This window comes from Hyperolius riggenbachi, chromosome 10 (genome assembly GCF_040937935.1).
Source record: "Hyperolius riggenbachi isolate aHypRig1 chromosome 10, aHypRig1.pri, whole genome shotgun sequence".
Lineage (NCBI taxonomy): Eukaryota > Metazoa > Chordata > Amphibia > Anura > Hyperoliidae > Hyperolius > Hyperolius riggenbachi.
Genome location: NC_090655.1, coordinates 108,604,537 through 108,621,872, shown reverse-complemented (window position 1 = coordinate 108,621,872; position 17,336 = coordinate 108,604,537).

The window sequence follows — 17,336 nt, the reverse complement described above, 5'->3', positions numbered from 1 at the left end:
AACCGTTCGGCCCAACTCTGCCTGGTACCACTACATCAGCAGGGTGTTGCTATAGCTTCTAGCTCAGGGTGCAGAGGCCTAACAATGGCGGGTAACAAATTCCCTGGGGAATACAAGCCTGCATGGGGCACAAGTGGTTAGCAGTGGGAGGGGGGGACTGTAAGCTGTCCATTTTCTTATTTATTGACAAATATGTTGAAATCTGGCATTTAAGGGGTTTATACATCACTTTTTCATGCCAAACTTTAAAATCTGTTTTCTCAAAAGCTACAAAGGGCCTAAATCAAATACACAGCTGAATCGCAAAATCGGAAATCGGTAGTGATTTTTAAATCGCTTGGGTTGCTACTTTATCATAGAAATCATGAGAAGTATTTTCCACTATAGTGATTCGATTTGTAAATCGCAAATTGCGATCGGTTTCTGGACTGATTTTCAGAGGGATAGTGCAATGCAAATGAAAATCGCAATCGCATAACAAAATTAATGAAAAATCGCAATCGCTGGCGTTTGTGATTTGTGAGTGCGATTGCTAGTGGAAAAGGGCCCAAAGTGTTTTTTTCTTTGCCATGAATAGTGAATTTGTGTCGGGGTTTCACAATTAATGTGGACAGTCAGCACCACAGACTTCAATGCAAAATTCATGGAACTCTAAATGTAACTCTTGAAGGATAACAGAGCTGAATGAAAAAGTAAAAAAGTCCTCCGTTCCCCTCCATTACTGCGCAAATCTCCCCGCAGCCAGGTCAAGCATTAGTGCGCAGGCGCTGACCCAGCTGCGCGTGTCCTTGATCACGCACTCTGCACATGATGTCACGACTACGTTCTGGGCATGCGCAGAGCACTCCCGGCTGCGGGTGCGCAATTAATGATGCGTGCTTTCTGATACCTAACTCTAATCTCCCCCCACCCTAACAGCTAAAACTTACCTCCCGCTACACTTCTCACTAAGCCTATAGCTCTTTGTTGCCCCTCCATGGGTCTGATTCGAATATAAGGTGTTCCCTATACCTCTATACTGTGAGTCAGACACACTTGTCTATTTTTGTGCGCATTTTTTCTGCATAGAAAAACTGATTTAAGCTGAACACTCATGTTAATCAACGGCCTAGTTCACGAATCTATCAAATAAAGAGGGGGAGGAAATGCAGCAATGATAATAGAGGAATTTTACTATTGGTCAGTGATTACATCTACAGTGGGAAAGTTTGGGCAACCTTGTTAATCGTCATGATTTTCCTGTATAAATTGTTGGTTGTTATGAATGCCAATTAAATATATCATATAGGAGACAAACACAGTAATATTTGAGAATGGAAATTAAGTTTATTGGAGTTACAGAAAGTGTGCAATAATTGTTTAAATAAAATTAGGCAGGTGCATACATTTGGGCTCTGTTGTCATTTTATTGATTCCAAAACATTTAAAACTAGTTTTTGGAACTCAATTTGGCTTGGTAAGCTCAGTGACCCCTGACCTACATACACAGGTGAATCCAATTATGAGAAAGAGTGTGTAAGGAGGTCAAGTTGTAAGTTTCCCTCCTCTTTTAATTTTCTCGGAAGAGTAGCAACATAGGGGTCTCAAAACCACTCTAAGGCCTGGAACCCACTACAAAACGCTATCGCTAATCGCAATCACTAGAGTTTTGTATGAGTGTTTTGTAAGCGATTTCATGAGCGTTTTTGGGAGCGATTTTAAAAAGCGTAATTAATTTGCCAGCGGTTGTGTAGCGATTAGCGTTTTTAATTCTGATTGGTTCTTTCAATTAATTTTCATTTTGTAACAGTGTGCAGTAATGTAAAAACGCTTGCAAAATCGCTCTGTGTAGGTTTTGACGAGCGATTATGCCAGCGTTTATATACCTTACATTGCAGAAACGCTAACACTAATCGCTAACGCTAAATGCGAAAAATGCTGCATATCCTGAGTTTTGTGATTTGGTAATCGCAATTGCACCAGTGGAATTTAGCCCATCCATTAACATTAGCTGAGCGTTTAGGGAAATTGCCAGCGGTTTGAATCGCTCCCTAAACGTTCAGAAAATCATTCTAGTGGGTTCCAGCCCTAAGGCCTGGAACCCACTACAAATCGCTAATCGCCATCGCTTGCGTTTTGTATGAGCGTTTTGTAAGCGATTTCATGAGCGTTTTGGGTAGTGATTTTAAAAAGTGTAATCAATTTGCCAGCGGTTGCATAGCGATTAGCGTTTTTAATTCTGATTGGTCCTTTCAATTAATTTTAAATTTGTTACAGTGTGCAGTAATGTAAAAACGTTAGCAAAATCGCTCTGTGTAGGTGTTAATGAGCGATTAGGCCAGCGTTTATATAATTTACATTGCAGAAACGCTAACCGCTATAAATGCTGCATGTCCTGCATTTTGTGATTTTGTAATCGCAAATTCGCAATAGCTCCAGTGGAATTTGGCCCATCCATTACCATTAGCTGAGCGTTTAGGGAAATCCGCTAGCGGTTTGAATCACTCCCTAAACGCTCAGAAAATCGCTCTAGTGGGTTCCAGCCCTCAAATGATCTGAAGACAAATATTGTTCACCATCATGGTTAAGGGGAAGGATACAGAAAGCTGTCTCAGAGATTTCAGCTGTGAATTGACTGCTTTAGGTTAAAGGATACCCGAGGTGGCATGTGACATGATGAGATAGACATGGGTATGTACAGTGCCTAGCACACAAATAACTATGATGTGTTCCTTTTTTTTTCTGTGCCTGAAAGAGTTAATTATCAGGTATGTAAGTGGCTGACTCATTCTTGACTCAGATAGGGAGTGACTATAGTGTGACCCTCACTGATAAGAAATTCCAACTATAAAAACACTTTCCTAGCAGAAAATGGATTCTGAGAGAAGGAGAGAGATAGAAAGGGTCAATCGTTCATAAATTTTAGCTCTGGCATACTTCAATGAATGAAGTAGATTTAAACATAAAATAAAACCGTGGAATATCCTAAAAAGTCAGTATTAGGAGGGGGAAGATAGATACAGTCGTTTATTTCATTCGTTTATTTTTGCCTCGGGTGTCCTGTAAGATACTTGTAGCCACTCATAGGATTTTTTGTAATCCAACTGCTAATTGAATGGTAATTTTTACGTACAGCCTGGTGAATCTTGGCCTAAGGCTATTTCCACCAAAACCTCCAGGCACAGGAACTGGTTTTTCCCCCAAGCAGTGTGCCTTCTGAACTCAAGTCACACACACAGAAAAACTAAATGGCACATCTGTGACCCAGGCCTAAATAAATATGTACTTATTCCGTGGTTCAGCATGTAGTTTTGCACTACAGTACCTTAAATTCCTTTTTGCACTAACTTGTTTTAATGTCTTTGTCTGTTCGTCATTACATGCTTTGCACTACTATGTTTTATGCTCTATGCCGATGTGCACCACAAACAATTCCGAGTGTGGCAACTGCTGCACTTGGCGAAATAAATCTGATTCTGATTCTAATACTTGGTGCAGTGTAATCTTCACGATTGCGCTGCACCCAAGAAGTTGCACCAGCAACGAAATCTGTGAGGCATACTTTCCATTAAAAATATGCCTCTCCTCCAGGGTTATCATGCAAGTTGGCTAGTAATGCACTGCATGCAACATGTTACCACACCGGGACCCGCTTCACAGTGACGCACCATGGTTAATGTGATAGGACTTCTACTTCTATGATGGAAGGCAGCATTTTCTCAGGCTGCATATAGTGTAAAAGAGGCCTAAATCTCAGTCAACCAGGATGGATTATTTCCAGCTGAAGATTGGAAGACCATCACATAACCATGGCAACCCAGTGGCAGTGAATGAGAAAACCTCATTCAGTGCTGCATCAGCACACCACCAACAGCCAATGTCTCTCATAAGTCTGAAGATAGTAGTCTGGCCATAGTTGTTTGTGGACCTGCTATCTAAAGATGTACATTTGGAAGCCTGTGGCTGGCCTTACTGTAATATGTGTCTGGATATTTAATCAAGCTGTATAATAATAAACCCACAAAGATAACTATTAAGTCATATTTGAAGGTGTCAGTACTTGTGGTCACTGGGGTGAATGCACCGCATGATAAGGACCACCATAAAGGATCACTGCAAAGTACACCTATAGGGAAACAAACAGACTACTTACATTAACTCATGTAGGCTAGATTCTTTACTATAATGCTGACCCTCCAGACATAATACCTTGAGCCACCTGGTGAAAGTATGGAGATGAGCTGTCAAGAGAAAGTCAGATGTGTTCAAGTAGAATGATGTAGATAACAACCAACCAAGCCAAGCCAGGTAAAGCTTTGTTATAGGGGAGATGGAGATGAGCAGGGCCGGCCTTAGGTTTCACAGCACCCTGAGCGTAACCAGATTTTGGTGCCCCCCCCCAAATTAATCCTCTTCGCGTGTGAGCGCACCACACACATACACTAATGGGGGGGGGGGGGGATCTGCTGCCTAAATACACTAAAAGGGGATCTGCGACTGTAAGACTAGTAGCCTAAGCCTATATACACTAAAGGGGGGATCTGCCTACAGTATAGGTTAGGTAGGTAGCTGCCCCCAGCATAGATTAGATAGGTAGCTGCCCCCAGTATAGATTAGATAGGTAGCTGCCCCCCGTATAGATTAGATAGGTAGCTGCCCCAGTATAGGTTAGATAGGTAGCTGCCCCCAGTATAGGTTAGATAGGTAGCTGCCCCCAGTATAGGTTAGATAGGTAGCTGCCCCCAGTATAGTTTAGATAGGTAGCTGCCCCCAGTATAGAATAGATAGGTAGCTGCCCCCCCAGTATAGGTTAGATAGGTAGCTGCCCCCAGTATAGGTTAGATAGGTAGCTGCCCCCCCAGTATAGGTTAGATAGGTAGGTTCCCCCAATATAGTATAGATAGGTAGCTGCCCCCCCCAGTATAGGTTAGATAGGTAGCTGCCCCCAGTATAGTTTAGATAGGTAGCTGCCCCCAGTATAGATTAGATAGGTAGCTGCCCCCCCAGTATAGGTTAGATAGGTAGGTTCCCCCAGTATAGTATAGATAGGTAGCTGCCCCCAGTATAGGTTAGATAGGTAGCTGCCCCCAGTATAGATTAGATAGGTAGCTGCCCCCCAGTATAGATTAGATAGGTAGGTGCCCCCAGTATAGATTAGATAGGTAGATCCCCCCCCCAGTATAGGTTAGATAGGTAGGTGCCCCCAGTATAGATTAGATAGGTAGGTGCCCCCAGTATAGATTAGATAGGTAGCTGCCCCCCAGTATAGATTAGATAGGTAGCTGCCCCCCAGTATAGATTAGATAGGTAGCTGCCCCCCCAGTATAGATGAGGTAGGTAGGTAGGTAGGTAGGTAGGTGCCCCCTCCCCTCATACTGGAGGGGGAGCCGCGGGGAGGGCAGCCCGACCTCTTCCTCCCTTCCTCTCCGGGCTACCCTCCGTGCTCCCCCCTCCGATGCAGACTGCAGCAGAGCCAGAGAGAACAACTCACCTCCCTGCCCTGGTTCCGATCGCCGGCGCCTCTCACGGTGTCTCACTTGCCGCTGGTCTCCTCTTGTACATAGTTACTGATGCACACTAAACTTCCTGTTAAGCAGGAAGTTTAGTGTGTATCAGTGACAATGTACAAGAGGAGACCAGCGGCAAGTGAGAGGCGCCGGCGATCGGAACCAGGGAGGTGAGTTGTTCTCTGTGCTGCAGGGGGGAGCACAAGCACGGAGAGCGCCCGGAGAGGAGGGAGGGAGAGGACGGGCTGCCCTCCCCGCGGCTCCCCCCTCCATCACGGTGGCCGCATCATTCATGTTTGCCCAGCAGCGGCACGGGGGGCGGGGGGGGGGGGCGGAGCGAGACGGACACAGCCGGGGCACAGCTTCCAAATTAAAACACAGGCGGCAGGAGCGCCCCCTGGAAGCCGGCGCCCTGAGCGATCGCACCGGTCGCTCAGGTCAAAGGCCGGCCCTGGAGATGAGCACTGGCTGATGAATATTTTTTTCAACTGTGTTATATATCTAGAAAGGCTAAATCTTGTTATTGCTCGGCACAGGCAGTGGGAGGCAGCCAAGGTACCTGAGTGCAGCTGGTGCCATGCTCACACTTGACATGATGCTTTTTTTGCCACCATCTAAAATCATTGTCATTGGGCTGCATTAAATTGTAGCCAAAAGGCACTCCGTGGCCAGCAGACAGGAGCTCAGTAAGCGCGCCGTTCAGAAAGAGGGTTTATTGGGTAACAGTAAAAAAGGGCGCAGGAGGCTAGTGGACAAATCGGGCGCCGCCATTCACTCCCATAATAAATATCGTTTAATGGGCGCCCGATAGGAAAAAAGGTCGCCGGAGAAAAATAACGTTTTAAAAGCGGCGCCCGGAGACTTAATGTTTTATTACTGCTTCTCATGATTACACATTATTTAATGATTTATACATTTTTTAATATTATTTTTAAACGAAAAACAGTACAATATTTTTTTCAAACATTATTTTTAAACAAAAAACAGTACAATTTTTTTTTTTTTACATTATTTTTAAACGAAAAAAACGCACAATATGTTTTTGAAACTTTATTAATGCTTATCACAGGGGGGTCTTAGGTTTAGGCACCAACAGGGGGGTCTTAGGTTTAGGCACCAACAGGGGGGTCTTAGGTTTAGGCACCAACAGGGGGGTCTTAGGTTTAGGCACCAACAGGGGGGTCTTAGGTTTAGGCACTAACAGGGGGGTCTAGGGGTTAGGGGTAGATACAGGGAGGGTTACTTAGGCACCAACAGGGGGGGTCTTAGGTTTAGGCATCAACAGGGGGGTCTAGGGGTTAGGGGTAGGTACAGGGAGGGTTACTTAGTAAATTTTTTTTAAACGTTATTATACGTTTCACTATTTAAACGAAAGATTAACGTTTTTACAATTGCCGATTTAATGCACATTATTTAATGATTTATAACTTTATAAAACATTACTTTTAAACGAAATACAGTACAATACATTTTTAAACGTTATCCATGCTTATCGTTTAAAACCCTGCGCCCTTTTTTCCCAGCGCCCCTTTTTAACGTACGCGGTTTATTGTTGCATGTGGCTGCTGCACAAGCTCACCAGGGACCAAAACACAAGCCAGAAAACTCCCCCCACCGCTGACTTTAAAGGATTTTACACTTGACTCCCACAAAGACCTGTAATTTTGGACTTATTTGAGTAATCGGTCCCCACCAATAGACTGATGTGGTGTGTGAGCTCAGTGCTGCTGATGGAGGGATAATTATTTGCTTTTTAGTAAAGGAATTTGTAATCTTTGTATGTGGGACAGTGTTTAGCCTCTCAGGTTGCTTGCCATAGCTTTTTTATTTAAAGAGAACCCAATCAGCGAGGAGGGAAGGGATGCGGGCGGGGACCGGAGCTATGGAGAAGGCGGGGAAGCAGCAGAGACTGACAGATGCAGAGGTAAACAGCTGGCTGCAACACGCTGTGTGTGGACAGCTCGGCGACTTATGGGGGGCAAGCAGAGCGCAGGGGGGGCAGAGAGGAGCAGTATAGCAATAGAGGCTGGGCAGTATATGCAGACCCAGCATCTGTGTGCTGATAGCATTCTTAGAACCCACCTCCGGTTCTCTTTAAAAGTGTAAGACCAGCCATAATGTCTAAAGTACCCTTGAACTGGAGGCAACCATTATTATTTCCTTTTTAATAATACCAGTTGCCTGGCAGTCCAGCTGATCTCTTCAGCTGCAGCAGTGTCTTAATCACACACCTGAAATAAGCATGTCAGCGCGGCAGCCAGGCAATGGGTATTGTTTCAAAGAAAATAAACATGGCAGCCTCCATATCCCTCTATGTTCAGATGTGTGTTAATATTAGTTGTGGATATAATTTATAAGGCCGGATCCACACTATAAGCGCTTTTGTGAGTGCTTGCGTTTGATTAGCGCTTGCTGTGCGCTTTTTAAAAAATCACTCCCATTCACTTTCATTAAAATCATGTTAAAAATCATGTACAAATCGACACGATCACGTGCGTTTTTCACGTACGTGATTGCGGCAATCGCGTTGATTTTTTTACCGCGATTTTAATGAAAGTGAATGGGAGCGATTTTTAAAAAGTGGTCTGCAAGTGCTAATCAAACGCAAGCACTCACAAAAGCGTTTACAGTGTGAATCCAGCCTCAGGGCTAGACCTGCAGTCAGGATTTTCTTAAAATGGTTTTACTTTCCCCCACGCTGGTATTTTATTGTATCTGTGTCACGACTGGTAAAGAGTTCTTTTCACTTCCCTTTCTTGATGGCTGTTACTGGGGAAACTGAACCAAGGTGGCAACAATAGTCTGACACCAGGTCTAAACTACACCTATGACTCTGAATCTAAAATGAAAAAATTGGCTTGCGTTTCCCTTTTGCAGTGACTACCAGACCCACAGTACCTGTAAATCCCCCAAGGAAGGCTCTCTGCTGGGTTTTCCCAACAATCTACTCTATACAAACAGCACATCAATACCCACCATCCAGTGCAGTCATGGGGAGCTTCAATACTGGGGGTTTGATGAGAGGTCCACAAAGTGCAGACACAGTGTGTGGTGACCAAAATCATTATTAGTGATAAGTCTCAGATAAAAGTTTAATGTACACCTGTACACACTTGGAATAGGCATCCAAAATGGTCTTTGATGATCATTTCTGGTTACCTAAGTTGCAAATGTGTTGAGGCTTTTAACACACTCTAACCACACAGGCAGATATCCCCAGAGAAGACACACACGGCACACAATTTATCCCTAGATGCACCACAAGAGGAGGATTTACACATAGTTGACTTCAATGAAGACACAAACATTTAGGCCAATTAGTTCTAATTTTAATTTATACTGCCTGAATACAGGTACAAATTGTATTTACAATTGTCGTGGGGTCATCTCACCCCGGGATCCAGAAGAAGGCGAAAAAACCCCCAGAGGCAAGTTAGGTCTGATTTGTGCCTCGGAGGGGAAAAAATTCCTTCTTGACTCCTATGTGGCAGTCGGCTTTTACCCTGGATCCCAGGTATCTCCCCAGATCATGCTGCCACGCTGTCTCTGCTGGGCATCTTCTGTCTTCTTTTCTTATCTGGTTGGGAATCTTCTGTCACCTCTTGCAGGGACATCCACAGATGGTGGGGGGATTCTGGCTACCTATACAAGGAGGGGGGAAGGATCAGCCTACCTATACAAGGGGGGTATTTGGCTACCTTTGCTGTGGGGTATCTGGTTACCTATGCAAGGGCGGACTCTGACTACCTATACTAGGGGGGAATCTGGGGAAACATAAGTGGCAGAATGCTACCTTTAATGGTGGGAATTTGGCTACTTATACTGAGGGTAGGAGGCACATAATGTTACTTTTACTGGGGGGGGGGGGGGAATATGGCTACCTATACTTAGGGGGGACTCTGGCTAGCTATACAGGGGAAGGGAGGGGGGGGATCTGACTACCTATACAAGGGAGACTATGGCTGCCTGTACTTACCTCTCGCTATTTTTAGTGGAGTCTCTTGTTACCTTTGCATAGGAGTGGACTCCTACATATCGGAGGAGACTCAGACCTACCTACGCTAGGGTTCTTTCTGCCCAACTATACTGGGGGTGGCTATAAGGCTCCTATACTGGTGGAACATAAGGCTACCTATACTGGTAGGAGTCTGGATACACATATGTGTATGATCAGAGCGTATAGCTCTGATCTAGACAAGAGAGGTCTGAGCCCCATAAAGTGTCTGCCACAGGGCTAAAAAGCCTCATGTGGCCATGCGGTAAAAGAATGTCAAATCCAGTAACATGGAAATCCATGGAGGGAGACCCAGGTGCACTCGATATGAGCGGATGTTCCGCCATCTGCCCTAATCCAGGAAGCGCCCCTACGTCTTCATGCACCGGTTACATCACCTCAACTAGGAGATCCACTATGTGTCTGACCAGAGAGTCTAGGTCTGATCTATACAAGAGGGGTCTGAGCCCCACAATGCGTCTGACCAGAGCGTATAGCTCTGATCTATACAAGAGGGGTCTGAGCCCCACAATACGTCTGCCATGGGGCTAAAAAGCCTCCCATGACCATGCGGTGAAAGAAAGTCAAATCCGGTAATATGGAAATCCATGGAGGGAGACCCAGGTGCACTCGATATGAGCGGATGTTCCGCCATCTGCCCTAATCCAGGAAGCGCCCCTACGTCCTCATGCACCGGTTACATCACCTCAACAAGGAGATCCACTATGTGTCATGTCCGATAATAAAGTGAATATTCAGTGTTTGAAGTGGCCCTGATGGAAATAATGCTGCGAGGGCTCTCAGGAAGTTTCTGTCCCTCGCACTAGCCACATAGCATTCTGATGGTTACCAAGGGCTCGCCATGCTGCCGCTGCTGCAACCCCATTGGTGGAATAGGCTCTTCACCCAGAGAGTCCTGCACATCCCCCCACTGACCACATGGGAAAGAGCTGTAACCCCCTGCTGGCTACTACACTCTACCTATCACTACCTACTGGCCATTATAATCCACCCATCATTACCTTCTGGCCACTACAATCCAACTATTACTACCTTCTGGTCAGTACAATCTACCTGTAACCCCCCACAGGCCACTACAATCCACCTATTACTACCTGCTGGCCACTATAATCCACTTAATACTACATGCTGGGAACTACAATCTACCTTTCATTACCTGCTGGCCACTACAGTCCACCTATTACTACCTGCTGGTCAGTACTATCTACCTGTCACTACCTGCTGGCCACTACAATCTACCTGTTACTACCTGCTGGTCAGTGCAATCTTACTGCCACTACTTGCTGACTACTACAATCTACCTATAACTACCTGCTGGCCACTAGAGTTGAGCTGAAATTTTCGTAATTTCGCATTACTATAATTACGCATGCGAAATTTGCGATTACGATGCGAAATTAGCGTAGCGAAATTGCCATTAAAATCGTAATTGAAAATACCGTAAGCGTAATTTTCAACGCGAAATTTCGCGTTTCGTTCATGCCGTAATTTCGCATTAAACGCTACCGTAATTTCGCGTTAAACCGTAACGCTCCGTATAATATAAAAAAGCCGCCGACTTTAAGGGTTAATAGCAAAGCCCCCTTAAATGCTAAGAGCCTCAAATTTGGAGAATATATTAAGGAGATCAGGAGGAATAAGAGGAAAAATTTTTTTTTCAAAAAGACCTTATAGTTTTTGAGAAAATCGATGTTAAAGTTTCAAAGGAAAAATGTAAACATTTAAAAACCCGCCGACTTTAACGGTTAATAGCAAAGCCTGCTTAAAGTTTAGGAACACCAAATTCCCAGGGTATATTAAGGGGATCAGTGGGAATAAGAGGAAAAAAAAATTTTTCAAAAAAACCTTATAGTTTTTGAGAAAATCGATGTTTAAGTTTCAAGGGCGAAAATGTCTTTTAAATGCGGAAAATGTCAGTTTTTTTTGCACAGGTAACAATAGTGTATTATTTTCATAGATTCCCCCAAGTGGGAAGAGTTTTACTTACTTCGTTCTGAGTGTGGGAAATATAAAAAAAAAACGACGTGGGGTCCCCCCTCCCAGACCTCTTTAACCCCTTGTCACCCATGCAGGCTGGGATAGCCAGAATGCGGAGCACCGGCCGCGTGGGGCTCCGCACCCTGACTATACCAGCCCGCATGGTCCATGGATTGGGGGGTCTCGGAAGGGGAGGGGCAGCCAAGCTTTCCCCTCCCCCTCCGAGCCCTTGTCCAATCCAAGGACAAGGGGCTCTTCTCCACCTCCGATGGGCGGTGGAGGTGGAGGCCGCGATTTCCTGGGTGGGGGGTTCATGGTGGAATCTGGGAGTCCCCTTTAAAAAGGGGTCCCCCAGATGCCCACCCCCCTCCCAGGAGAAATGAGTATAGAGGTACTTGTAGTACCCCTTACCCATTTCCTTTAAGAGTTAAAAGTAAATAAACACACAAACACATAGAAAAAGTATTTTAATTGAACAAAAAACATAACCACGAAAAAAGTCCTTTAATATTCTTAATTAACCATTAATACTTACCTGTCCCTTTAAATAAATGATCCCACGCAATATCCTCGGAAATGTTCTATCAGTTACAATGTAACAAAGTTATTATGTAACAACTTTGTTACATTGTAACTACGCCGCACCCGACGCCACTCGCTGCTCAGCCGCCGCATACGCGTCCGTGCAGGACGCTAAGTCCCCGCAGCTCCCGCTGTCCACCCCGCCCACATCTGTCACCCACATGTCACCCACATGTGATTGACATGTGGGTGACATGTGGGAGAGGCGGGGAGGGCAGCGGAGCCGGCGGGGACTTAGCGTCCTGCACGGACCCGACAGAGCTCTGAGCTATATAGCTCAGAGCTCTGAGAAGCATCTTTGTATTTGGGCTCCAAGGAGCCCCATTGGTCCTTAGCAGACCAATGGGGTTCCTTCAAATCAGAAGGAACCCCATTGGTCTGCTAAGGACCAATGGGGCTCCTTGGAGCCCAAATACAAAGATGCTTTCGAGAGCTCTGAGCTATAGCTCAGAGCTCTGTCGGGTCCTGCAGCGCAGACGCGGCGGCGGCGGCGGCGGTGAGTGACGTCGGGTGCGGCGTAGTTACAATGTAACAAAGTTGTTATATTGTAATAACTTTGTTACATTGTAACTGATAGAACATTTCCGAGGATATTGCGTGGGATCATTTATTTAAAGGGACAGGTAAGTATTAATGGTTAATTAAGAATATTAAAGGACTTTTTTCGTGGTTATGTTTTTTGTTCAATTAAAATACTTTTTCTATGTGTTTGTGTGTTTATTTACTTTTAACTCTTAAAGGAAATGGGTAAGGGGTACTACAAGTACCTCTATACTCATTTCTCCTGGGAGGGGGGTGGGCATCTGGGGGACCCCTTTTTAAAGGGGACTCCCAGATTCCACCATGAACCCCCCACCCAGGAAATCGCGGCCTCCACCTCCACCGCCCATCGGAGGTGGAGAAGAGCCCCTTGTCCTTGGATTGGACAAGGGCTCGGAGGGGGAGGGGAAAGCTTGGCTGCCCCTCCCCTTCCGAGACTCCCCAATCCATGGACCATGCGGGCTGGTATAGTCAGGGTGCGGAGCCCCACGCGGCCGGTGCTCCGCATTCTGGCTATCCCAGCCTGCATGGGGGACAAGGGGTTAAAGAGGTCTGGGAGGGGGGACCCCACGTCGTTTTTTTTTTATATTTCCCACACTCAGAACGAAGTAAGTAAAACTCTTCCCACTTGGGGGAATCTATGAAAATAATACACTATTGTTACCTGTGCAAAAAAAACTGACATTTTCCGCATTTAAAAGACATTTTCGCCCTTGAAACTTAAAAATCGATTTTCTCAAAAACTATAAGGTCTTTTTGAAAAAATTTTTTTTCCTCTTATTCCCACTGATCCCCTTAATATACCCTGGGAATTTGGTGTTCCTAAACTTTAAGCAGGCTTTGCTATTAACCGTTAAAGTCGGCGGGTTTTTAAATGTTTACATTTTTCCTTTGAAACTTTAACATCGATTTTCTCAAAAACTATAAGGTCTTTTTGAAAAAAAAAATTTTCCTCTTATTCCTCCTGATCTCCTTAATATATTCTCCAAATTTGAGGCTCTTAGCATTTAAGGGGGCTTTGCTATTAACCCTTAAAGTCGGCGGCTTTTTTATATTATACGGAGCGTTACGGTTTAACGCGAAATTACGGTAGCGTTTAATGCGAAATTACAGGATGATACGACTATAATGCGAAAATTACGCGAAAATTACGCTTACGCGAAATTTCGCGAAATCCTTCTTCATTACGATTATGTACTTACGGCCATAATCGTAATTACACTAATTACGCGAAATTTCGCAAAATCGTAATTAGGTCATTACGCTCATCTCTACTGGCCACTACAATCTACCTAATACTTCCTGCTGACCACTACAATCTACCTATCAGTACCTGCTGGCCACTACAATCCACCTGTCACTACCTGCTGGCCACTACAATCTACTTGTTACTACCTGCTGGCCACTGTAGTTTACCTATTACTACCTGCTGGTCAGTACAATATACCTGTCACTACCTGCTGGCCACTTTAATCCACTTATTACTACCTGCTGGTGCCTACAATTTACCTATGCCTACTTGCTGGCCACTATAATCCCCCTATGACTACTTGCTGGCCACTGCAATCTACCTGTCAATATCTGCTGCCCACCACAATCTACCTGTCATTATCTGCTGGTCACTAAAATGTATCCATCACTACCTGCTGGCCCCTGCAATCTACCAGTCACTACCTGCTGCCCATTACAATCTACCTATCACTATCTGCTGCCCACTACAATCTACCTATCACTATCTGTTGATCACTATATTTTACCTATCACTACTTTCCAGCCACTAGAATCTAACATTTGCCCCTTACTAGAATTTAATGATCAATACCTGACTGTCACTACAATCTTCCCATAACTACCTGCCGACATACCTATCTGCCCATACCTTCCCGCCAGTAGAATCAGTTTTTGACTTTGTATGTATGTGGGGTGGACGCAGGTTGCCTCTCCTGGGGAGCCAAGTGGGTCACACATGGTCTTGCAAGCTGGCAAGCCACAATCACTGAAAGAGATCAGAGAGACAACGTGTTAGTTTAGTCCAACAACAAGATAAAATAAATATTTCAACATTCAGTTGCATATTATGCATACTATTATGCGTGGTCAAACTGACCATCCCTACTGCTGATCTCAGTGAAGGTGGGGGGAATCAGACTCCAGGGAGGTCTTTCCTGGTTATTGTAGTTAGGATCCCATTGAGCAATATGTACAGTGTGCTGTACTCATCCGCTGGCGGAGCAGATAATAATGGCGCACAGCACACAGGTAAAATAAAGGCGCCGCATTCAATTACCATATTAAACGCTATTTAGAGTATTTAAGGTTACAAAATGGCGCAGGTTATTAAAAACGCTATTTATCATTTTAATGAAAGTGCGCTGCAGCTTACCCCTCCTGCTTGTAGTGAAGCCCCGTCAATGCACCGGCAGACTTTGCAGGATGATCGGCTCAGCAAGTGCCTGCAGCCGCGATGATTGCAGAGGCTGGGCTGTGCGCTGATAGCCACACAGTTCCGGTGCTGTTACCGCTCCACTGCCTGACCAGCTTGCACTGTGCACCATGATTTTTGGTCAGACAGTGGAGCGGTAACAGCACCGGAACTGTGTGGCTATCAGCGCACAGCCCAGCCGCTGCAATCATCGTGGCTGCAGGCACTTGCTGAGCCGATCATCCTGCAAAGTCTGCCGGTGCATTGACGGGGCTGCACTACAAGCAGGAGGGGTAAGTTGCAGCGCACTTTCATTATAACGATAAATAGCGGTTTTAATAATTTTATCGGCGTCTCCGTGCACCGTTTTTTATCCCACGCCATTTTTCACTGGACCCATCCGCTGGACGTATATCTACAACCTTATATGGAGATCATGTATTATTTATGTTGTGAATACTGTGCTGGAGTGGCAGAACTGTGAATTATGGGATAAAATAAAGACTTACCACCTCCATGTCACCAGTCCTCCAGGAACAGGCCCGCTCGGGAGAAGGGGCCGCCAAACGGTCGCGGAGTCTCTGTCAGGGGGGGAGAAAACATGTTGATTAGTCATACTGTTCACACAAAATAATGATATCAAGATCAATTGAAATTACATTGAAATAGTTCTAGTTTTGTAAAGGAAAGTGTCTTTTCCCCCCCTAGTTATTACAGTTCATATTTTGCATACAAAAGATGCTCAACTTTGCTCAAAGCTGCTCTAAAAGTCTCACTAAATGTTGCAGCTGCATGGTATAGTGCAGTCAGCATGAAATCTAAATCTATTGATATGCAGCTGTGACTGATTGATGCAGTGCAATACTATGTGCCACTGATCTACCGCCACACCTCCCCCACCTCTATTTGTTCAAGTAAAAATTATGATTGATGTGTCACATTGTGCTATAGATTCCCATGACAGGGAAATTTGATGTGTGTATGGCTCACTTTAGTATTGGTCTGTCAGAGGCAAAATACTAGACAATGTGACAGAAATCCCTATTTATCACTTTAGGGTAGGTATGATCCTAGCACCAATTAGATTCAGCTCTGGGGAAAAATGTATGTTGCAGTTACCAATACTCCACTATATAAGCTTTGTAACACATTTTTCATGTGCAGTTTTGGCTCTCCTTCCCCATTGCTCAACTCAATCTGCTTAATCCTCTTACAGAGAGACCTAATTTCTCACACCTGACCCTAAACTCCCATCATAAGGGGTAACCTGTTTCCTGACAGCTAGGACTGACCTCTTTCCAACATTAGCCCCTTCCTTATGGCTAATCCTAACCTGCCCCCCTAATATTAACGTCTTTCTGCTGCCTAACCAGCCAGCCACTAGCGACTAAAATTTACTAAACCTAAATCCCCCCAGCACACACTACCTACCTAATGCCTAACACTTAAACATTCCCCCCCCCCCCGTGTACACTACCTGCCTAAACCTAATCTCCCCCCCCCCCCAGCACACACTACCTACCTAATGCCTAACCCCCTCCCCACATACACTACCTGCCTAATGTCTAACCCCCCCCCCCCCTCGCATACACTCCCTGCCTAATGTCTAAACCTAAACTCCCCCACCACACACACTACCTACCTGATGCCTAACCCTCCCCCCCCCGCATACACTACCTGCCTAATGTCTAAACCCCCCCCCCCACACACACACACACACATACACTCCCTGCCTAATGCCTAAACCTAAACTCTTTCCCCGCGCACACCACCTACCTAATGCCCTTAACCCCCCACCCCACCTACCTGCCTAAAGCCTAACCCTTAAACCCCTACTAGGATAATTCCCCCCTTCCCAGGAAACACTACCTGCCTAATGTCTAAACCTAAACTCTTCCCCCCTTTAACAACACACTATCTACCTAACCCTTCACCCGTCTGCACAAACGAAGTACCTAATACCTAAACCTAAACTCTTCCCGTACGCACACTGCCTACCGAATGCCTAATCCTTAATAACACCCCCCCACTCAAACTACCTACCTAATGCCTAACCCTTAATCCCCCCCCCTCCCACACACACACACACACTACCTGCCTAAACCCCAACACACTAGCTACCTAAGTGCCCATTTCCACTAGCCGAGATACGATGCATTTGTGGCAAAAAAAGCCAAAAAATGCTAGTTCTCGGGCGCCACCATAGGCACCTAAAAATATCACCATTTGGGAGCCTGCGGTGCCCGATACATAGCGGGTACTGTAGCATCACCTGCTGTTTACCGGGTGTCCATATTTCTGCTCCGCCGCGCAA